This window comes from Coffea arabica, chromosome 2c (assembly GCF_036785885.1).
Source record: "Coffea arabica cultivar ET-39 chromosome 2c, Coffea Arabica ET-39 HiFi, whole genome shotgun sequence".
Lineage (NCBI taxonomy): Eukaryota > Viridiplantae > Streptophyta > Magnoliopsida > Gentianales > Rubiaceae > Coffea > Coffea arabica.
The window spans coordinates 52,815,539-52,838,022 of record NC_092312.1 but is presented as its reverse complement, the minus strand read 5'-3'; the positions used below and the strand labels follow the sequence as shown (position 1 = coordinate 52,838,022).

Here is a 22,484-nt window from a genome sequence, read left to right as displayed (position 1 = left end):
CTGCATTTTTGCCGCAGCTTGCAAATGAAAGTTGCGGGAGGTCCTGGGGGAAATTTTTGGCTGAAGAGGCCAGGTGTCTAGGACACCTGGAGGGGGGATGAATCTAGAAGGAGGGGGGCTAGGTTTTTGAGCTAACAGAGAGAGAGTCGGTGGGCTAGAGAGAATCAGATCGGGGGAGACGGCTAAGAAAATCAGAAAAAAAGGCTTGCGGCTGGGAGAAGGGGAAGGTTAACAGTGAAAAGAAAGGAACCAAGGGGATTGAAGGGGACGGCTGGATAAAAAAGGGATTGAAAATCCGGGGCTGAAAAAAAAGGGAAAGGGGATAGATAGAGTGAGAGAAGGATAGCTGAGGGAGTTTCGAGAGGAAGCTAAGAGTGGAGTTTATGATGGCTGGATGAGAGGAAGGGAGAAATCTGAGAGCAAAAGAAAAGAAAAGGGGCGCCGCAAGAGGAAAAGAGATGAGGAAGGGGAAGATCGGACATCGGGCTAGATAAAAACAGCAGCGAGAGGAAAAGAAAAACACTAGAGGGCTTGAAGGCTGAGAAAGCTTGAAGGAGGAGGAGAACCAAGAAGGTCACGGCTGGGCAAAGCTTTGAGGTCTCTGGTCAAATCAAAAAGAACGAAGAGGGTTGCTACTCAAGTTTTTGCCGATAAAATTCATCAGAAAAACAACGCTGTAAGGTTCTTTCTTGACTTTATCCTATGGACAATCTTTGTTACTAAATCTGTGTCTATGAAATCAGGGGTTTACTTGGTGTTTTTGATTGTCTCTCTTGATTTTGAGTCCGTGAGCATGGAAAAGTCTGGATTACAGTAGCTATTTCCTTACCGATAGTCGTAAAGCTGCGATCTTTTGTTCCTAGGTTACGGGATATACTTTGTTGGGTTCCAAATCTGTTCGACATTGTTATTTTGTTCCTGGACTGCATTTTAGTAGCAAGATGTCATCTTTGAAAGGAAAGGGCATTTATACGACCAGCTCCTCTGAAAATGTATCTAAGTTCATGCGCTGCAATTTGCAAAAAGAAACCCAGCAACCAGAAATCTTGCAATAAAGTGTAATATTTGGCTTGTTTGATGATTGGGGTTGCATCCTGTGGTTGTTTTGGGTTCAAAGTTGATGTTTTGTTGGTAATGTTTCACAGCAAGTTGTAGAAAAAATTCCTGCTGCATTTTTCCCATTCTTTTGCTGTTTAGCTCCTTTTATCCCTGTCGGTCTGCTTAGACTTCTTGCTTTAAAACTGCAACAAAATTTAGCTATTGTTTTAGTTGATAGCTGAGAGTTAAATCCAGATATCTAGTGAACCTGTTTGCCTGATGAGATGGAGAGAAAGTCATGGCAGAAATGGTGTAGGAATCTTAAAAAAAGTTGCAGCAGCCTTTTGTTTTTTTTTCCTTCTTTTTTTCTTTACATGTTTTGCATGATTTTCCAAAATTTGGGATGAATGTTTGCTGGAAAATGCAGAGCAGGATTGTCGAGCCATTTTGCATTGAATTCTCCAGCATTTGCATGTTTTTTCCTTTCTTTTCTGGTTTGAAATACGCATGGCTCAAAGCTGCCAAAGTTTGCGGCAGAAATTTGCAGATTCCAGCTTTCATTTGCAGCTCAAAGTAAAGAAAAGAATGGTCCTTCTACGTATACATGCATGAAATCAAAAGGAAAAATTACATTTTTGCCCCCCCAAGCTGCTATAATTCATTCAATTGGGTCCCTGTTCTTGTTACATCTAAACCCTTCAAGTTGCCCTTTGTTCTGCATTGGCCCAGAGAATTAGATAATTTAACCAATTTTTGTCCTTTTAAATGTTTCCTTCTTTAATGCGATTTTTGGTGACTTTGGATAGATTAATTTTGGGGTTTAATGCATAATCAGAGGTTAGCAATTTTTAATTGGGTTTTATCTTGTTGGACTTTTCATAAAAATAAAATTTGGTTTGATTTGGACTTTTTTTTTTGTTTGGGCTCAAGCAAGTGGTTTTAGTTTATTTTGTTGGGTTTCTGACGCGGGTTTAGAAAGATAGAGCCCAACACTTTTTGTTGGGTTTTAGAATTGGGTTTGTGATTTAATTGGATCATTCTTAGGATCAGAATATTAGACTAACCCATTTGCTTTGCTTGGTTTTCTGTTGGGCCAAGTGAGTCTGGTCCAAACAAATAAAATGGCCCAACAGTTTGCTTGATTAAAAATCTGATAATTGAAGTTGCGAATCAGTCCCTGAATTTCTCTTTAATTGTACTATGGCCCTGAATATTTTCAACCTCTTTCAATTGGGTCCTTATTTTAATTGCACATAAGTCCTTGGACTTTATTTTTTCTTTAAATCTGGCCCCAAATTTTGTCAATCTTTGCAATCAAGTCCTTTCTTCTTTTGACTTCTTAAATGTGGGTTGTTGACATGATTTAATTGATTCAAATTCATGTTTATTTTTTATCCTTTGTGATTATTTGCCAAATAAATTGGTACCTTGACCATTTCTTTTATTTTGGAGGATAAATAAGTTGATTTCACTCCATTAGAGCTTCATTTCAAGGGCGGTATATTTTCTTTTATCCCTTTTTGTGTCTCTCCTATGTGAACCAACGTGCTACGTGAGAAATACATGTCTACTTTGCTTTTTTAGCCTTTCCTTAATTTCTTTTATTTATGTCATTTACTTTTGTTTTTTTTATTTATTTAAGTTATTCTTTATGGGGTATGTGTACACCTCTTGGCTTGTAATAGATAGGGTTTGGAGGTGCATTCGATGAAGAGCTGTTGAAGACTTGTGCCTAACTAGCAAATGTAATAGTTAGGGCCTTAATCACCTTATGTGTCTTGCATGTCTATGTGCTATATGTTTAATCGTTTTCTTAGGTTTTGGCATTTAGATATGCATGCTAAGTGTTATGTGCTATGTGATTGACATGTCTACTCGCTTTCCATATCCCTGAATGAATGTGATGGATGAATGTACGTTTCCACTAGTCCAACGCTAGTCGGAATTCATAGAATGGGCTAGTCCAACGCTAGACCCTTAGGGATTTTCCTTCGTTAGTACATATTTGCGTGATCATTACATGTCATGCATTTTAGTTTACCATTTGGCATGCCCCTCGAACCCCTTTTCCTTTCATTTTAGGATTTTTGCATTTCATGCTAGTTATAGGGTTCATTTGCTTGAGAGTCCCCTTAAATATGGGATATAGACGAGTGTGGCTTTTTCTAAGCCTTAGCACGCTTGTATCCTCTCTATCAAAGGGCAAATTGAGTCACGATTTAGGTCTCCCCGTACCCATTATGCATGAATTCCCTAGGTTCATGCATCCACTCTATCATTGCACTTTCATTTTTTCCTCTCATTTGCACACGTATACCCTTATCCCTTCACTTGCACACGAACATTTCTTCTCTCATTTGCACACGTACATCTTTTTATCCCATCACTTGCACACATGCACTTCATATTACCATTGCACATACCATACCTTGCCCACTCACGTGCACATTTTCACTTATGCATCTTTGTTTTTTATTACTTTTTCAAACTCATGCCTTCACATTGCATACATGCATTCCCTTCATTTGCATCCCACTTGCATTATTCGTGACTTCTTCAAAGGATCGTTATTGGGCTTCACAATTAATGTGATTGGCACCACTCAACCTTTGAAGGGAAATTTCCCCCAATACCCCTAGGTCTAGGGTTTGCATTCACGTAGTGCATCCAAATGTAATAAATTCTTTGGTTAAAACAAGAAAATCTTTGATTAAATCATGCAACTAGCCTTGGCTAGGTCGAAGGGGTGCCTTGGATTTTTATCCTTGCCTTCCCCTTCGTCAAATGTGACTCCCGAACCTTTTTCATTGGTTTACGTGGACTAGGAGTCGTTTAAAAGGGGTTTCTTATAACTTTTTCCTAAAAAATTCATTTTTAGGTGACTTGGTACACCTTAACTCATTACCAAGTGGCGACTCCCATTTTTTCAAAAACCCTTTTTAAACTATAATTTTGGGTCAAATCGTCGCATTTTCAAACCCCCATTTAGACCCATTTTTCTTTTAAATCACGATTCATTTTCCAATCACAAAATACATTTTTAAACCATTTATTCATTTTTCCAAAAAAATGGGGCGCGACAGCTTGGAGAGCATTTGATGAAGACCTATTGAAGACGTGTGCCTAGCTAGCAAATGTAATAGGTTCATTAGCTTGGTTATTTGCCTTTGTTGCTATGTGTTAATTTGCTTTATTAGGTTCTTGCATCTAGTCGAGCATGCTAAGTGTTATGTGCTATGTGTTCGTAGGTGATTGACATGTCTACTCGCTTTCCATAGCCATGAATGAATGTGATGGATGAATGTACGTCACCATACTAGTCCAATGCTAGTTGTGGCTCATTATTCCGTTAGGAATTTATAGAAATGGCTAGTCCAATACTAGACCCAATAGGCCGTCCCCCTTTTGTTAGTGCATACTTGCATGTTCACTACATTTCATGCATTTTTCTTAGTTTTTATCATTTGGCATGCTCCTCCAATCCTTTTCCCCTCATTTTAGGCTTTTTGCATCCTCATGCTAGTTATAGGGTACATTTGCTTGAGAGTCCCCTTTCGATAAGGGAAACGAGCGAGTTTGGCTACAAAATAGCTTTAGCACGCTAGTTCTTTCTTCTAATCCAAGGGAAAATCAAAGTCGTAAAGTTAAGAGTCCTTCCCGTGCCCGACCTGATGCATTCCTTTAGGGTCATACACTTGCATTCTTTTTATATCACCTCCTCACTCTTTTAGTCACATTTTCTCACTACTTAGACTTTTCTCAATCTGCACTTTCTCACCACTTTCTTCCTATCACTTATTCATTTTTCTATCTCACAAATGGCACTCAAATTGCACTTATATGTATCTACTATTATATTTTAATCCATTTGCACACACAAACACCTTTATTTTCTCACATTTGCACACTTACACTCGAGTCCTCATTTGCATTAATCACGACTTCTATGAGAGCTTTCCTTATTGGCCACCACAATTTATGTGGTTGGGACCAAAAGGCCTCATAAGAAACATTTTAGATTTAGGATTGCATTTTTTCCATTTTGCATCCATTAGTCATATCCAACATGCGATACATACCTTGGGTAGAAAAATTAGAAAATGTAGGGTTAAGTCACGCAACTAGCTTTGGCTAGGGTAAGGAAGTGCCTTAGGCCTTACCTTTGCCTTCTTCCTTATCAAATGTGACCCCCGATCCCTTTCTTTGGTTACGAAGACCTAAAAGTTTTAAAAGGGTTTGTTTACTTTTTTCGTTCAAAAAACAAAAACCATTTTTGGGTGACTTGGTACACCCTAACTCTATACCAAGTGGCGACTCCATTTTTCATATAAAAAATCCTTTTGAACTTTTATTTGGCCAAACCGTCGCATTTCACAATCCCACGGCCTTTATTTTCACTTTCACACGTTTACATACATATCTCACACACACCACTTTCACACCTATATCAAAAAGTGGGGCGCGACATTGACTAAATCAAATTTGCTCGGACTCTCTTTATCCCTAGTGGAGTTGCCAAGCTGTCGTGCCCCATTTTTAAATAAAAATAAAGTGTTTATAAAAATGGATTTTTGATTTATTTTTCAATAAAAATTGGTTTGTGATTTTTAGAAAATGAATAAAGAAAATTGTGATGCCCCTGCTTCTCCAAAGGGCGAATCCTAGGATATCGGCGGGATGCCTGCCTAACTCGCGCCAGGACTCAAAATTTCAAAATAATAAGACTAGATAAACCCACAAGCGTACTATTCACAATATATCTAACGCCTACATTCCAAAAAGTAGCTATTCAAATCACTATTTACATTATAATAACAACCAACAGAAAGTGGACCCTAAGGTGGGTCCTTATACAAATCACCAAAACAAAAAGGAACATCTTAACTGTCCAACTAATACAAACTAAACCTAACTATACTAGCGGCAGTGTCCCAAAGTTCCCCGCGTCGTCCCCTGCTAAGGAAAACAAAGAAAACAGGGTAAGCTAGAAACTTAGTAAGTAAACAGTAGTAAAAGCGTAAATTTCACATTTAAATAAACAACTACTTCACAAAAATATCAAGTCAAGTGCAAAAGCAACAATACAAATGAAGGATACAGGTTGGCTCCAAAGCCAAGTCATTTGCCATGCGTGATCTCCTGTCGACACTCCGTCGACCATAAATGAGGTCCGTAGAACTCCACTTGTACACCCACCGAACACCTTATCACCCTCACTGGCCAGTCACCTCACAAACTTGTCCGGGTGAACGAAATCACAAACTTGAGCTTGAGTCACAAGCTCGGGTCACAAACTTGGTTCACAACTAGAACCTACGAACTTGGTGACCTCAGACTAGGTTGGACTGGCTCCGACCAAGCCCCCACCGGCTCGAATAGTCCATCCAGGTCTTGAGACCGGGCCCACAACTTCAACATATTTCACGAACTCACGAAAGTTCCCCGAGCTCCAAGCTCAAGGGGTTCAAACCCAAAATAATTCATTTAGACTTGTCATGTATAAATATGCATGCAAATTAGGGTTTAGGTCGAGTGCGATGAAGTACACCCTCGTCTAGGTACCCTTTCATTCACCTTAAACAAGTTATATACAAAATGGCCCGAATACTTACTCAAAATACAAAAGTAGTACAAGAGCAAAAATCACTTCGCGCGTGTTCGCTAGTAGTGGGCCCACCGGCTCCGCTTAGCTCACGACTGTCTGAAATAGAAGATTTATCACATTATATCACAAACAGATACTAATAGACCCAAAACAAGCAAAACGGCAAAAATTGGCACACGCAAGTGCGGAAACGGCAAGATGGACACACACGCGTGCGCGGAACGGCAAACGGAAACGGCCAAATCCGCCATCTCAAACTGTTTTGATCAAAGATTAGGTTAGGAATGTCAGATCAAGGTGACTGAGACACCGTTTCGAAGCTATGAGGAAGGGCTACAATTCTCCTGAAGACACCTTAATCTATATCTGAATGGAAGCAGGTCGAAATTATGAAAATAGTACCAAAAATTTACGTCTTAGGGTGACAAACAGGGTTTGTTTCCTGGACCATAACTCACAGTTCACAAATCCAAATCAAGAAATTCCAAAGGCGTTGGAAATCTAGGACATAAGGCTATAACGTTCATATTTGGACCAAAAGCTGAATCAATACAGAGCATGGAGGAAAATGGGTCCAAACATTCCTGTCAGAACTGTCCACATTCGAAGGCAGCTCTGACAACCGATCTTGTTTTGGTCATAACTGGAGCTACGGGACTCGGATTTGAATGAACTTTATACCGTTTCGAAACTAAGACCAAGATCTACATTTCTTATGAAGAGGTTAACACCCAGTTCGTACGTTATCAAAATGGACAGAGGCTAAAACAAGAAACACGGCAGAATGCTGAGTTTAGAATAGATGCAACTATATTGGCCATAACTCAGGCTTCATAGATGCGTTTGAGGTGTTCTTGGTGGCGTTGAAAAGCTAAGACAGAGTACTAAAACATCATTAGATAGAAGAGAGGGGTTCCATAGTCACTCACCTTATCAACACAAGAAAAGGAGCAACTTTGCACTTTAGTCTCCCAAACCACTTCACTAATCACCTCACAATCACTAAAAGAGACGTTTTTATGGAAAGTTTTCAAGTTTAATCAGTTAGTTTGTTGAATTGGGCAAGATTGGAGCAAGAAATTTGAAAACATTTTTCTTCTTTTCTCTTGAAGAGTGGCCGGCCAAGAGCTTGGGATTTTTGAGTGATTTTTGGGTCAATTTTTTATTTATTTGGTAAAGTAATGAATAGTGGTCAAAGTAAGAACAATTCTCCAAGTGACACTTGTCACTTTAATTAATACATGGTTATCCTTTTGTCTCTCCACTCTCATCCATAGAACAACCTCTAATTATCTCTTAGCACCTGGTAAAATAAACCCAGTATCCAAAACTTAACCTAACTGGCCGAATTTTGCCGAACTTTCCGCACTAGTGGGTCCCACGTCCGATATATGTTCTTAATTTCTCAAAAACTAACTGATACTAGAAAAATCATCTAAAAACTATATTTACTCAATAAAATTATCTGGGGAATTTTCTAATAAAGAAAATGTCGAAAAGGCGGGCGATCAATAAAATAAACCCTAGAAACTTAGAAAATTGTTGGGTTCTCGCACTCATTCTTTTGGGGCGTCACACAAATAGGCTAAATGGGACTTAAAAGTGCGATGATTTTAACCCAAAAATAATAGTTTAAAAAGGATTTTTAATAAAAAATAGGAGTCGCCACTTGGTATTGAGTTAAGGTATACCAAGTCACCTAAAATGAATTTTTAAAGAAAAAAGTAGAAAAAATCCTTTTTAAATGATTCCAAATCTTCGAAAATCAGAGAAAAAGATTCGGGAGTCACATTTGAAAAAAAGGAAGGCAAAGATAAAATCCAAGACACCCTTTCAACCTAACCGAGGCTAGTTGCGTGATTTAGGTAATGTGAGGCCCCAGTCCGATCGTAAGTCGATATTAGGGTTAGTTGATAGTCGGTATGGAAAAAATAGGGTTTTATGGCTAGGAAAGAAACCCTAATTCGGTTAAGTTTAGAAATCCTAGTTTACGTATTATTATTATAAGGTTCAAGCTATAATTTATATTCGGTATTCTAGTGTGTGCCTTGACGTAAGTAAATATAGGATTTGTTTTAATTACAAAGGTTTAGTAAGTTTGAATGATTAGCAAACCTCTAGTGTTACAATATTAGAAAGTTTAAGTGGAGTTATTTATCGCCCGCCTTTTTCCGCATTTTCTTTATTAGGAAAATCTCCAGGATAATTTTCATGAGTAAATATGGGTTATAGATGATTTTTCAAGTATCGGTTAGCTTTTGAGAAAATAAGAACGTATATTGGACGTGGGACCCACTAGTGCGAAAAGTTCGGAAAAATTCGCCCAATTAGGTTAAATTCCGGATACTGTGTAAAATTTATCGGGTGTTAAGAGATAAGTAGAGTGTGTGAAATGATTGATGTGAGAGAGAAAAGAAAGGATTGAATTGCATTTAATGAGATGCCAAGTGTCACAAGATCATTGGGTGGACTTTATGATTTTTATTCTTTTGTTTTGACCTTTTGACCAAGTGGTTAAATATCTTAAAATTTACCACAAAATCACCATTTCTTTCTCTTCTTTGGCCGACCAACCTTAAGGAAGAAAGGAAGAGAGCTCTTCACCATTTTAGCTTCCAACAAGCTCAAATCATCCAACTCAAGTGCTTAAGCTAGTTTCTACTCCATCAAATTCCTCCATTTGGTGCTAGTGAGTGTTTTAGTGAAGTTTTTTGGAAGAGCTAAGGTGTCCAACATCTTCCCCTCTCTTGTTTACTTGGTAAGTAAAGCTTAAACTTCCACCTACACCTATTGATGCTTAAGATATGATTAGTAGTGATTAAAGTGCTGAAATTTCTGGTTTTATCTTCTTGGTTTGAAGTGATTTGGTGAAGTTTTGATTTTATTGATGATTTTTCTGGTTTAATTGGATTATGGTGTTGTGGTTGTTTATGATGATTGATAATGAGGGGTTATGACTCTAGTGGATGGAAATGATTGATATTTGCAACCAATTTTGGATTTGGAATAAATTTTGGAAAGTTAGGGTTCATGAAGCTACATTCTGCTCGAATTTATTGCACCATGTTAGAGGCCGAATTGGCCTTGGCTTAAAACATGAAAGTTGTAGGTATTGATGAGTTTGAAGTGCGTGCAAAATTTCAGGTCATTTGAATATGTGTAGAGTGAGTTATGTCGTTTTTACTGTTGCTGTCCAGGGTTGCTCAGAATGTGAAAACTGCGCTTGTAATCGTTTGTTTTGACTGGAATTGGTTTGGATTTTGAAGTTAGTGTCTTCTGATGAAATGTAGCTGGATGTCTTAGCTATCTTATGCCTTTGGAATTTCGGCATTTGGACTTGTATAGACTGAGTTATACCGATTACAGTTTTGTGTGATTTGTAAACCTGTTTTGGTAATTCTGGGTTCGTATTTTGCATATTTGACCTAGTTGTGCTAGGATTTGGACTGAGTGACCTTCTACATTGTTGTAGCCCTGTTCCATAGCTTCGAAATGGTGGGTCTTAAACCCCCATCCGATAACCGTAGTGAATTTGGTGCCATTACCGCATATTAAGGTCAAATACGGTTTGTGATCCTGTTTTGCAATTCTGGTATAGTGTCTTGCATTTTTGACCTTGTTACATTCAAAATTGGACAAAGTTTCCTTCTTCAACATTGTATCCCCTTAAGTCCTGGATATCCCTGTAAATTTTCAGGTTAAACGGATTAGTATATCCTGAGCTATAAACGAAATACTCAGACCTGTTTTGACCAGCAAATTCTGTTACGTTTTTGGAAAGTTTACGACTGGAACTTTGGCTTCACATTTGACTGGGTTACAAGCTGTTTGGGCTTGCGACCAAAACACCAAACTTATAGCCTTATATCAGAGCTTTCCAACGCCCTTGGAATTTCATGAATCGGATTTATATAACCTGAGATATAGCCGAGCAAATAAGGCCTGGCTGTGAAGATGACCATTTTCTGGTCAGATCTGTTTTGGTCCTGATGACCAATTTCCGTTCCGAATTTGGATTTCCGACCTTCATGAAAGTTGTTCCATTTGGAATGAACTATCTAACTGCTAATTTTCAGCTCTTTTGACCATGTGTAGCATAGAAAACAGTTCGCACTCAAAACTGACCATTTGTGCATTGGCCAGATTTCGTAAGTGATTGTGATTGGTTCATTTGGGACTGAAGCCTCCAGTTTCAGTTCTGGATGTCTTCATAACAGTTGTTCTTCATCCTTTAAGCTTCGATTTGGCATCTCATACGCCTTAATCCGATATTCGTAGCTCAACTTATGGGTAAACTAGAAATGAGTATCAAATCTGCCGTTTCCGTTTCCGTCCGTCATATTTACGTGCGCGCGTGTCGTTTTGCCGTTTTGCTTGTTTTGGGCATGTTAGTGGCCGTTTGTGATAAAATCTTCTATTTCAGACAGCGGTGAGCTAGGCGGAGCCGGTGGGGCCCACTACTAGCGAACGCGCGAAGCGATTTTGCTTTCGTACTACTTTCGGTATTTTGGGTAAGTATTCAGGCCAGTTTGGTGTGTTTTCTTTGCTATGTGTTTGAGATATGTGAAAGGGTACTTAAGCGAGGGTGTACTTTATCGCACTCGACCTAAACCCTAATTTGAATGTATAATTGTACTTGGCATATGTATATGAACCTTTTGGAACCAAAACCCTTGAGCTTGTGGCTCGGGGCGACTTTCGAGTAAAGTTTGTGAATTTTGTGAAGTTTGTGAGTTCGTGGGCCCGATCTAAGACCTGTTTGGACTATTCGAGCCGGTTAGGGCTTGGTCGAAGTCAGTCCAACTTAGTCTGAGGTCACCAAGTTTGTAGGTTCATGTTATGAACCAATTTTGTGAATCCGGTTCACCGAGAAGGTGACCAAGTTTGTGACCCGAGCTTGTGACTCAAGCTCAAGTTTGTGATTTCGTTCGCCCGGGCAAGTTTGTGAGGTGACTGGCCAGTGAGGGTGATAAGGTGTCGGTGGGTGTACAAGTGAAGTTCTACGGACTATTATTTGCGGTCGACGGAGTGTCGGCAGGAGATCATACATGGCACATGAATTGGCTTTGGAGCCACCCGTATCCTTATTATATGATGTTGTTCTTTTCTGCTTTTGCTTTACTCTTATTGTGTAATGGTTGTTACGTGAATTTATGCTTTCGCCCCTGTTTACTTACTAAGCTTTTAGCTTACCCCATTCCTTTTGTTTTCCTTAGCAGGGGCCGACGCGGGGATTTTGGCACTTACACTAGTGTAGTTAAGTTTGTTTGTAATAGTTGGACAGTTAGGATGTTTGTTCTTGTTTTGGTGGTTTGTATAAGGACCCTTCTTAGGGTCTATCTTCTGCTGGTTGTGGTTGTAGTATATTAGAGTGGTTTGACTCGAGACTTTTGAAGATGTAAATATAACTTTTGGGATTGTATATATTGTATATAGTGCTCTTTCAATCTATCTCGTTTGATTGCTTTAAGTTTTGAGTCCTGGCGCGAGCTAGGCAGGCGGCCCGCCGATACCCTTGGGTTCGCCCTTGGGAGAAGTGGGGTCGTCACAGTTGGTATCAGAGCTTAGGCTTCAGATCTCTGTAGTGTATCCTAGGCTTGAAGTTTAGGATGCCGGACTGTGGGATACTTGGCTGTTAAGGTAAATATTGAATGCTAAGATTTTGATATTGACTTTTGTAATTTTTCCATAAGGCAAGGTGGGGATTGAGTTGATTGCACTTGGAGATGGCCAGTCCCAGTGTGAATCGATTTGGTTCTTACTTAATATTGAAGTTAGCTATTTGGACCTATTATTTAGGTTTGCACCCTAGGGCCGCCGGGGCGGTGCTAGTGGATTAGGTAGGTTCCGTAGGGGGGCGCGTAGGGCCGTTGATGGGATTTCCTTTTGACTATCTGATATGTTTATTTTGTTATATCTGCCATGTTTATTTTGTTATAACCAGTATGCCTGGTTTCTTTTGTTACCCGGTGATTGACTACATTTTGGAGCCGGAGTGCTCGTGTATATTGGGTTTTGTACTGACTGGAGGTCGGGTAATGTGTAAATCTTTTGGTGTGACTTTGTAAATAAATGTATATATTCGAGTATTATCTTTTGCACCTATCCTTTGCGTACCTTTCGTGTATCTATTTTGTGTTTTTGTTTTGTTTCTAGTTTGAATACTAAATACACGCTATGCTTGGGTCCATAGACTTTTGACATTTAGATGGCCTCCGGTACTCGAGGTAGAGGTAGAGGGCGAGGACGAAGCCCTGAAATGGAACATGAACAAGAACCAGACCAAGTAGCTACAGCCATCCAGCGAATGGCTGACTTGATGGAACGTATGATTGACCAGCAGGGTCAGGGCCATGGGAATGCTATTGGAAACCCTGGACATAATCCGGGACATAATCATGAGGGCGAGGACCGTGCCCTAGAACGGTTCCAAAAGTTTGCACCTCATAAGTTCATAGGAGGACCTAATCCTGATTTAGCAGAAACCTGGATGGACCGTATGCTAGATATATTTGCCGCACTTAGGTATTCGGAGGAGCGGCAGATTTCTTTTGCTGTTTTCCAGTTTGAGGGGGCCGCTCGAGCCTGGTGGAATGTGATCAGAGCCAAGTGGGAGCGGGAACAGACCCCCTGGACCTGGATTAACTTTACGCGAGAGTTTAATGAAAAATATTTACCACCCATCGTACAAGAGAAACGGGAAGATGATTTTATCCGTTTGCGTCAAGGGACACTGAGTGTAGCGGAGTACGAGACCCAGTTCACAAAGCTCTCTCGTTTTGCCCCGGAATTGGTGGTAACGGAGCGAAAACGAATCCGCCGCTTCGTTCAAGGTTTAAATGTGGAGATCCAGGAGGCACTGGCAGCTGCTCAGTTGGACACGTTTGGCCAGGCACTGGAAAAGGCACAGCGGATTGAGACAGCTAGGGGACAGGTAAAATCCTTTAATGAGAGGAAACGAAGACAACCCGATTCGAGCCATTTTGTGACTGGACAGAGCTCGCAAAGTGAGTTACCTTCTAAGAAGAGTCATGGAACAGATGGTCCCCGACCCGCAGGAACCCTAAACCAGGGTAATTATGGAAGAGGTCGAGTAGGGCAAGAGCCCCAGAGGAGTGCCCAGCGTGGAGGGCCAAGTGCAGGCGTTAAGCCAATCTGTGGTTTCTGTGGGGCCAATCACACTGACAAAAACTGTTGGAAGAACAGTTCGATCCGAAGATGCTATAAGTGTGGTAGTGCAGAACATCTGATCGCCCAGTGCCCTAAGTCACAAAAGGAGAAACCTAAGCCACCGACTGAAGGGACTACAGCTAAGCCGTCAAATGCAGGGGAAAATCGACCCAAAGGGCCAGCCAGAGTCTATGCAATGGGTCAACAGGAGGCGATTGACCCTTCGGCAGGTTTTGAAGGTACGCTTTGATCAACGAATTAATTTCGAGGACGAAATTGTCCTAAGTGGGGGAGATTGTGAGGCCCCAGTCCGATCGTAAGTCGATATTAGGGTTAGTTGATAGTCGGTATGGAAAAAATAGGGTTTTATGGCTAGGAAAGAAACCCTAATTCGGTTAAGTTTAGAAATCCTAGTTTACGTATTATTATTATAAGGTTCAAGCTATAATTTATATTCGGTATTCTAGTGTGTGCCTTGACGTAAGTAAATATAGGATTTGTTTTAATTACAAAGGTTTAGTAAGTTTGAATGATTAGCAAACCTCTAGTGTTACAATATTAGAAAGTTTAAGTGGAGTTATTTATCGCCCGCCTTTTTCCGCATTTTCTTTATTAGGAAAATCTCCAGGATAATTTTCATGAGTAAATATGGGTTATAGATGATTTTTCAAGTATCGGTTAGCTTTTGAGAAAATAAGAACGTATATTGGACGTGGGACCCACTAGTGCGAAAAGTTCGGAAAAATTCGCCCAATTAGGTTAAATTCCGGATACTGTGTAAAATTTATCGGGTGTTAAGAGATAAGTAGAGTGTGTGAAATGATTGATGTGAGAGAGAAAAGAAAGGATTGAATTGCATTTAATGAGATGCCAAGTGTCACAAGATCATTGGGTGGACTTTATGATTTTTATTCTTTTGTTTTGACCTTTTGACCAAGTGGTTAAATATCTTAAAATTTACCACAAAATCACCATTTCTTTCTCTTCTTTGGCCGACCAACCTTAAGGAAGAAAGGAAGAGAGCTCTTCACCATTTTAGCTTCCAACAAGCTCAAATCATCCAACTCAAGTGCTTAAGCTAGTTTCTACTCCATCAAATTCCTCCATTTGGTGCTAGTGAGTGTTTTAGTGAAGTTTTTTGGAAGAGCTAAGGTGTCCAACATCTTCCCCTCTCTTGTTTACTTGGTAAGTAAAGCTTAAACTTCCACCTACACCTATTGATGCTTAAGATATGATTAGTAGTGATTAAAGTGCTGAAATTTCTGGTTTTATCTTCTTGGTTTGAAGTGATTTGGTGAAGTTTTGATTTTATTGATGATTTTTCTGGTTTAATTGGATTATGGTGTTGTGGTTGTTTATGATGATTGATAATGAGGGGTTATGACTCTAGTGGATGGAAATGATTGATATTTGCAACCAATTTTGGATTTGGAATAAATTTTGGAAAGTTAGGGTTCATGAAGCTACATTCTGCCCGAATTTATTGCACCATGTTAGAGGCCGAATTGGCCTTGGCTTAAAACATGAAAGTTGTAGGTATTGATGAGTTTGAAGTGCGTGCAAAATTTCAGGTCATTTGAATATGTGTAGAGTGAGTTATGTCGTTTTTACTGTTGCTGTCCAGGGTTGCTCAGAATGTGAAAACTGCGCTTGTAATCGTTTGTTTTGACTGGAATTGGTTTGGATTTTGAAGTTAGTGTCTTCTGATGAAATGTAGCTGGATGTCTTAGCTATCTTATGCCTTTGGAATTTCGGCATTTGGACTTGTATAGACTGAGTTATACCGATTACAGTTTTGTGTGATTTGTAAACCTGTTTTGGTAATTCTGGGTTCGTATTTTGCATATTTGACCTAGTTGTGCTAGGATTTGGACTGAGTGACCTTCTACATTGTTGTAGCCCTGTTCCATAGCTTCGAAATGGTGGGTCTTAAACCCCCATCCGATAACCGTAGTGAATTTGGTGCCATTACCGCATATTAAGGTCAAATACGGTTTGTGATCCTGTTTTGCAATTCTGGTATAGTGTCTTGCATTTTTGACCTTGTTACATTCAAAATTGGACAAAGTTTCCTTCTTCAACATTGTATCCCCTTAAGTCCTGGATATCCCTGTAAATTTTCAGGTTAAACGGATTAGTATATCCTGAGCTATAAACGAAATACTCAGACCTGTTTTGACCAGCAAATTCTGTTACGTTTTTGGAAAGTTTACGACTGGAACTTTGGCTTCACATTTGACTGGGTTACAAGCTGTTTGGGCTTGCGACCAAAACACCAAACTTATAGCCTTATATCAGAGCTTTCCAACGCCCTTGGAATTTCATGAATCGGATTTATATAACCTGAGATATAGCCGAGCAAATAAGGCCTGGCTGTGAAGATGACCATTTTCTGGTCAGATCTGTTTTGGTCCTGATGACCAATTTCCGTTCCGAATTTGGATTTCCGACCTTCATGAAAGTTGTTCCATTTGGAATGAACTATCTAACTGCTAATTTTCAGCTCTTTTGACCATGTGTAGCATAGAAAACAGTTCGCACTCAAAACTGACCATTTGTGCATTGGCCAGATTTCGTAAGTGATTGTGATTGGTTCATTTGGGACTGAAGCCTCCAGTTTCAGTTCTGGATGTCTTCATAACAGTTGTTCTTCATCCTTTAAGCTTCGATTTGGCATCTCATACGCCTTAATCCGATATTCGTAGCTCAACTTATGGGTAAACTAGAAATGAGTATCAAATCTGCCGTTTCCGTTTCCGTCCGTCATATTTACGTGCGCGCGTGTCGTTTTGCCGTTTTGCTTGTTTTGGGCATGTTAGTGGCCGTTTGTGATAAAATCTTCTATTTCAGACAGCGGTGAGCTAGGCGGAGCCGGTGGGGCCCACTACTAGCGAACGCGCGAAGCGATTTTGCTTTCGTACTACTTTCGGTATTTTGGGTAAGTATTCAGGCCAGTTTGGTGTGTTTTCTTTGCTATGTGTTTGAGATATGTGAAAGGGTACTTAAGCGAGGGTGTACTTTATCGCACTCGACCTAAACCCTAATTTGAATGTATAATTGTACTTGGCATATGTATATGAACCTTTTGGAACCAAAACCCTTGAGCTTGTGGCTCGGGGCGACTTTCGAGTAAAGTTTGTGAATTTTGTGAAGTTTGTGAGTTCGTGGGCCCGATCTAAGACCTGTTTGGACTATTCGAGCCGGTTAGGGCTTGGTCGAAGTCAGTCCAACTTAGTCTGAGGTCACCAAGTTTGTAGGTTCATGTTATGAACCAATTTTGTGAATCCGGTTCACCGAGAAGGTGACCAAGTTTGTGACCCGAGCTTGTGACTCAAGCTCAAGTTTGTGATTTCGTTCGCCCGGGCAAGTTTGTGAGGTGACTGGCCAGTGAGGGTGATAAGGTGTCGGTGGGTGTACAAGTGAAGTTCTACGGACTATTATTTGCGGTCGACGGAGTGTCGGCAGGAGATCATACATGGCACATGAATTGGCTTTGGAGCCACCCGTATCCTTATTATATGATGTTGTTCTTTTCTGCTTTTGCTTTACTCTTATTGTGTAATGGTTGTTACGTGAATTTATGCTTTCGCCCCTGTTTACTTACTAAGCTTTTAGCTTACCCCATTCCTTTTGTTTTCCTTAGCAGGGGCCGACGCGGGGATTTTGGCACTTACACTAGTGTAGTTAAGTTTGTTTGTAATAGTTGGACAGTTAGGATGTTTGTTCTTGTTTTGGTGGTTTGTATAAGGACCCTTCTTAGGGTCTATCTTCTGCTGGTTGTGGTTGTAGTATATTAGAGTGGTTTGACTCGAGACTTTTGAAGATGTAAATATAACTTTTGGGATTGTATATATTGTATATAGTGCTCTTTCAATCTATCTCGTTTGATTGCTTTAAGTTTTGAGTCCTGGCGCGAGCTAGGCAGGCGGCCCGCCGATACCCTTGGGTTCGCCCTTGGGAGAAGTGGGGTCGTCACAGAATATGCATGAGAGAGAAGTGATTGTCATATAAACATGATCTAACACGTGGATGGTCCCTAAGGGTCTAGTGTTGGACTAGCCCATGTCTCTATTTTCTCACTAGCGTTGGACTAATGAAAAATCGGAAAAAGGAACCACAACTAGCATTGGACTAGTGTGGAATCGAGAAAGGGGCCACAACTAGCGTTGGACTAGTGTGGTAACAACACACATTGATTATAACTAAATTAGTCATATAAAACATAATAAAGCAAGTAATCACATAAGATCACATAACACATAAGTATGATATCTAGATGCAAGACCCTAAGAAAACGAGTAACACGTAACACACAAGCATGCAAACACATAAAGCAAATAAAAGTAAATAGGGACCTAACTATTACATTAGGGGGACCCTACTATAATCTAAGGGGAACAATGAAATGAAACAAAATAATAACCTAACTATTACAACTTAGCATTTAAATGCCTCTCAAATAACCGAAATTAAATAAAAATGAATATACAAGATTAAAACCAATAAAGTGAATAAATAAATAAAATAAAATAAAGAAAACATTCAAAAGCATGCACTTACACACACATAAAATCACATAGGAACACATTGGGTCAAATAAAATCAAAATAAAGCAGTAAAGTGTACCTCCCTTGAATTGTTTGTCTAATGAAATGCAATTTTCCTATTTACCCTTCAAAACAATAAAATGGTCAAAACATCACTTTAATTAACAAATAATCACAAGAAATGGAAATAAATACGAAATTGAATCAATCAAATAAAGATAAACAACCCATATTCAATAAATTAAGACAAACAAGGATTCAACTGAAACAATTAAAGAAGTTTAAGGGGTGAGATTATTATTATTACAAATATTAGGGGGCTAAATTAAAAGTTAAGGACTTAAGATGAAGACTATTAAAACAAAACTAAAATTTACAAAATAAATCAAAACACTCTCATCAAACCCCAAAACCAAAAAATATTACCCAAATTTTAATTTTTTTTACTAAAATCCCAATCAAAACTAAACCTATCAAAAACTTATTAAATCTTCAAATTTCATCCTAAAATTCACTAAAAATCTATCTAAAAAAATCATTGAGTCATATCAAAGAAAAATAACATTTAAAAGAACCAGATTGGTTAAATTTTCCAATTTTATGGGCCATAGTAGAATAAGGGGAAACTTGAGGGGTTAAAATGTAATTTTTGGAAGTATTTTGCATGCAAGCTACGAAGAAGAAGCTTTCTTTATCACATTCCGCATGCAATTCTTGCTGCAACTCTGGGAACTTAACAAATGCGATTTTCTTTTTATTCAAACACCACTTAACATTTTGGCCAGACAAAAACTGGAATCAAAGTATCGGAAACACAAAGCTTTCTTTTCATTTTCATCCCGAAACTTTAATATACAAAGATTCAAGAAGATCATGCAAATCTCGAAACAGAAACTTTGCTGCAACTTTCTTATACAATCGAAACAAGCTTATGCGAAGTAAAGCCTATCGATCTATCCATCAAACCCCAATGCTATAACTTCAACCCATTGTTAACATTACCCAAAATATAACTACCTATTTCCAACAGGTTCAATAATGCAACTAGATATGAAAAATGCAGCAAATGTGCAAGGAAAGAAACTTACGGTGAACAAGTATATGGTATACCAATCAAATAACCAACAAACCACAAACTTCAAGCAAGCCAAGAGCCCCAGCAACAAATAAGCCGTCAACATTGCTGCAATAAAGTAGAGAACTCTAACCCTATTGCAGCAACTCTTGGACACTCAACCAAGAATTGACTCAACGCACCAAGACCACTAAGCATAAAAAATCTGGAAGAGCTACAGCAACCTTGTTGGTTTTTTCCTTAAGGATAGCAGGTTATCAAAACAGACTTTCTACATATTGCTGCTATCATATCATGAAATAGGGAGGAACCAAGATGACGTTGGAACCAAACCCACGCAAAACAGCCATTCTCATTTTTCCACAGCACTAACACCCAACATCGAGCAAGTTTCCCACTTTTAGGGAAAGAAATCAGGTTCTAGGATCAACATGATAGGAAAAGGAAAAAACCAGCAAACACTAATATACCTAAACGTAAGTAAACAGTAGAAAGGAAATCGAAAAATTCATCAGCTATCTCTTTCAAACTTCCAGCTACACTCACGGGTTCTTTTCTCACATGAAAACCATGAAACCGATGAAACATCATACCATAAGCCCATGCAAAAAATCTCCTAGATCATTGCACTCTCGAATCGAATATTACCTCGAAAAACGTGTATTCACTATTTCTCGCTAAACGAGCCTCCGGAAAATTAAATTTTGCTAACAGAACGTTTTTAAAATATAAGTAAGGCATTGTTCCATGTAAATGGATGTAAAATAGTTGAAATAAATTATTCGGAGAAAACAGGTGAATAAATAATTAAATAAACTAGTAAAATAAGATAAAAATAAGAAAATTTTTGGGTCCTCACATCCTTCCCTATTTAAAAAGAATTTCGTCCTCGAAATTCACACTTAGGACACTATCATTCCCTTAATAGTTATGCCTATTATATCAATCACTAACTTAAGCTTTCCAACCCATACTTCACAATTTCTATTCATCCAACTAACAATCCAACTTTGATTTTTCCCCAATAGGTGTTTTAACTTCCAAGTCATAGGGCAACTTAATCGGTCTCATGTCTATCCCATACAGGTAATGTCTCCACTTCTTTAAGGCAAGTATCGCAGCCGCTAAGTCCAAATCATGAGTTGGATAATTTCTCTTGTGAGATTTTACTTTCTAGAGGCATATGCAATCATCTTATCGTGTCAAATTAATACACATTCTAAACCATCATTTGAAGCATCAATATAAATCACAAATTTTGTGAGGACTTGCAAATTCCTTATATATTTCTTGAAAATTTCCTTTTATTTGAAAATTATTTGGAAAATATTATTCTATACCATCTTACTAATCAATCACCCTAGAAAAATGCCAATGATCATAGGAAATTAGGGTTTTCCTTTTCGATTTCAAATCGAAATGAAATAGGATTTTTCGTGTATCCGTAGTGTAATTATCCGGTACGGAGCGAGGATCAAATTTGGTGCTTAAGAGTGACTTTTAGGTGAGAAATAATATGTGATTAGAAGCAATGATATAAAGTTAGTGAATAGGAAGAAAAAAACCCTAATACGTGTGATTTAAGAAAATCGGCCCGAACCGACGGATACCGTTTGTTACCGAGTGAGTACACCACTTGACCACCACTTTATTACCTTAATCTCCTTGTTTTAGTTGAGCTAATTAGCTCTTAATTAACCCTTAAGCCAGCCACCATTATTGACTAAGGAAAATAGAGATATTTTGGTGGACATATTTGGGATTAAGCCATGTGTCACAAATCCAACCAAGGTCTTGACCAAGACATTTTCCTTCCTTTTTATCTTCTTCTTGGCTCCATTTTCTTCCATTTTTCTTGAGCTTGGCCGAAATTTTAGGGGAGGGAAAAAACAAGAGAGAAACCTTCAACTCCAACTTCAACTTGTGCTTGAATCTTGAGTTCCAATCAAAGTTTGTACCAACTACTCCATAAAACTTGCTCACTAAGGAGATTTAAAGGCTTTAGTGGAGTGATTTTGGAGAGGAAAACTCTATGCTACCATCTTTATTGAGGTATTGGCTGTCCCTTATCTTTGGTACTTTTATTCTTGCTCAAGTTGCAATACAACTCAAGTTTTGATTAAATTGGTAACTATACAAGTAGTTGTGATGATTTTGGGTGAATTAGTAAGGTAGGGTTTTGTGTTGTTCAGCCATGTTTCTTCTTGTGTGGATGGTATATAGTGTATACAAGCTTTTCTAGGAGGTTGAGGTGGTGAATCAAGCCAAAAATAAGAAGATTAGCATTGTAGTGCATGGATTTCTTAAAATTCCAGAAATGAAACTTATGACTGCTTGGTTCTGCCCGGTTCTGTTACCCATAGTTAGAGGCCGAATTGGCCTTATCACAAAACATAAAAGTTGTAGATAATGATATTTTATAAAATCCTGCAAAATTTCAGCTCAATCGGAGCAACGTAGCCTATGAAACAACTGAAATACCCTTGCTGCCCAGTTTCTATCCGAACATACTACTCAGCTTCTGTAATTGGTTGTTTTGACCAGGAATACTACTGATTTGGCTGTCAATGTCTTCTTCAGACTTATAGCCTTGTATCTTAGCTTTCACATGGTTTTGGAATCACTTGAATTGGAGTTGTAGGTGTTGCGATATGACTGAATAAGTCAGGACTGCTGCAGTACACTTTGACCTGGAAAATCTGGAGTTGTTTTGGTATATTTGACCTAGTTAGGGTGAGAACTTGACTGAGTGGTCTTTATCAAAATTGTAACCCTCGGTATAAATTACATTCCAATCCGATAAGCGTAGCGTCGGATGTGTCCGTTACACAAAACCCGTCAAATCTGTCTTTTGTTAAGTTTCATTTCCGCATTTGTTATCAGCTCGATTTCTATACTTGTATTGTTTTGAGCCTATGGAATGGCTATTGAAATGAATTTGTGTTGTGGGTAACCTTGGTTTGATTGAGAAAAAGAATGAAGCCATAAATGGCTGGAAATAGGAAAATACAAAGGGCGTGCTGCCCAAATTTTCGCTCGAGGGCTAAGT

At 38.9% G+C, this 22,484-nt stretch overlaps 1 long non-coding RNA gene across 1 annotated transcript; it reads left to right on the top strand.

Annotated features, from left to right (window-relative positions):
- Nucleotides 1–14: 14 nt before the first annotated feature.
- Nucleotides 15–3,682, top strand: LOC140035345 (uncharacterized). Its single transcript, XR_011839481.1, has 2 exons — nt 15–676; nt 864–3,682. It is a non-coding gene; the product is annotated as an uncharacterized lncRNA (long non-coding RNA).
- The last annotated feature ends 18,802 nt before the right edge of the window (nt 3,683–22,484 follow it).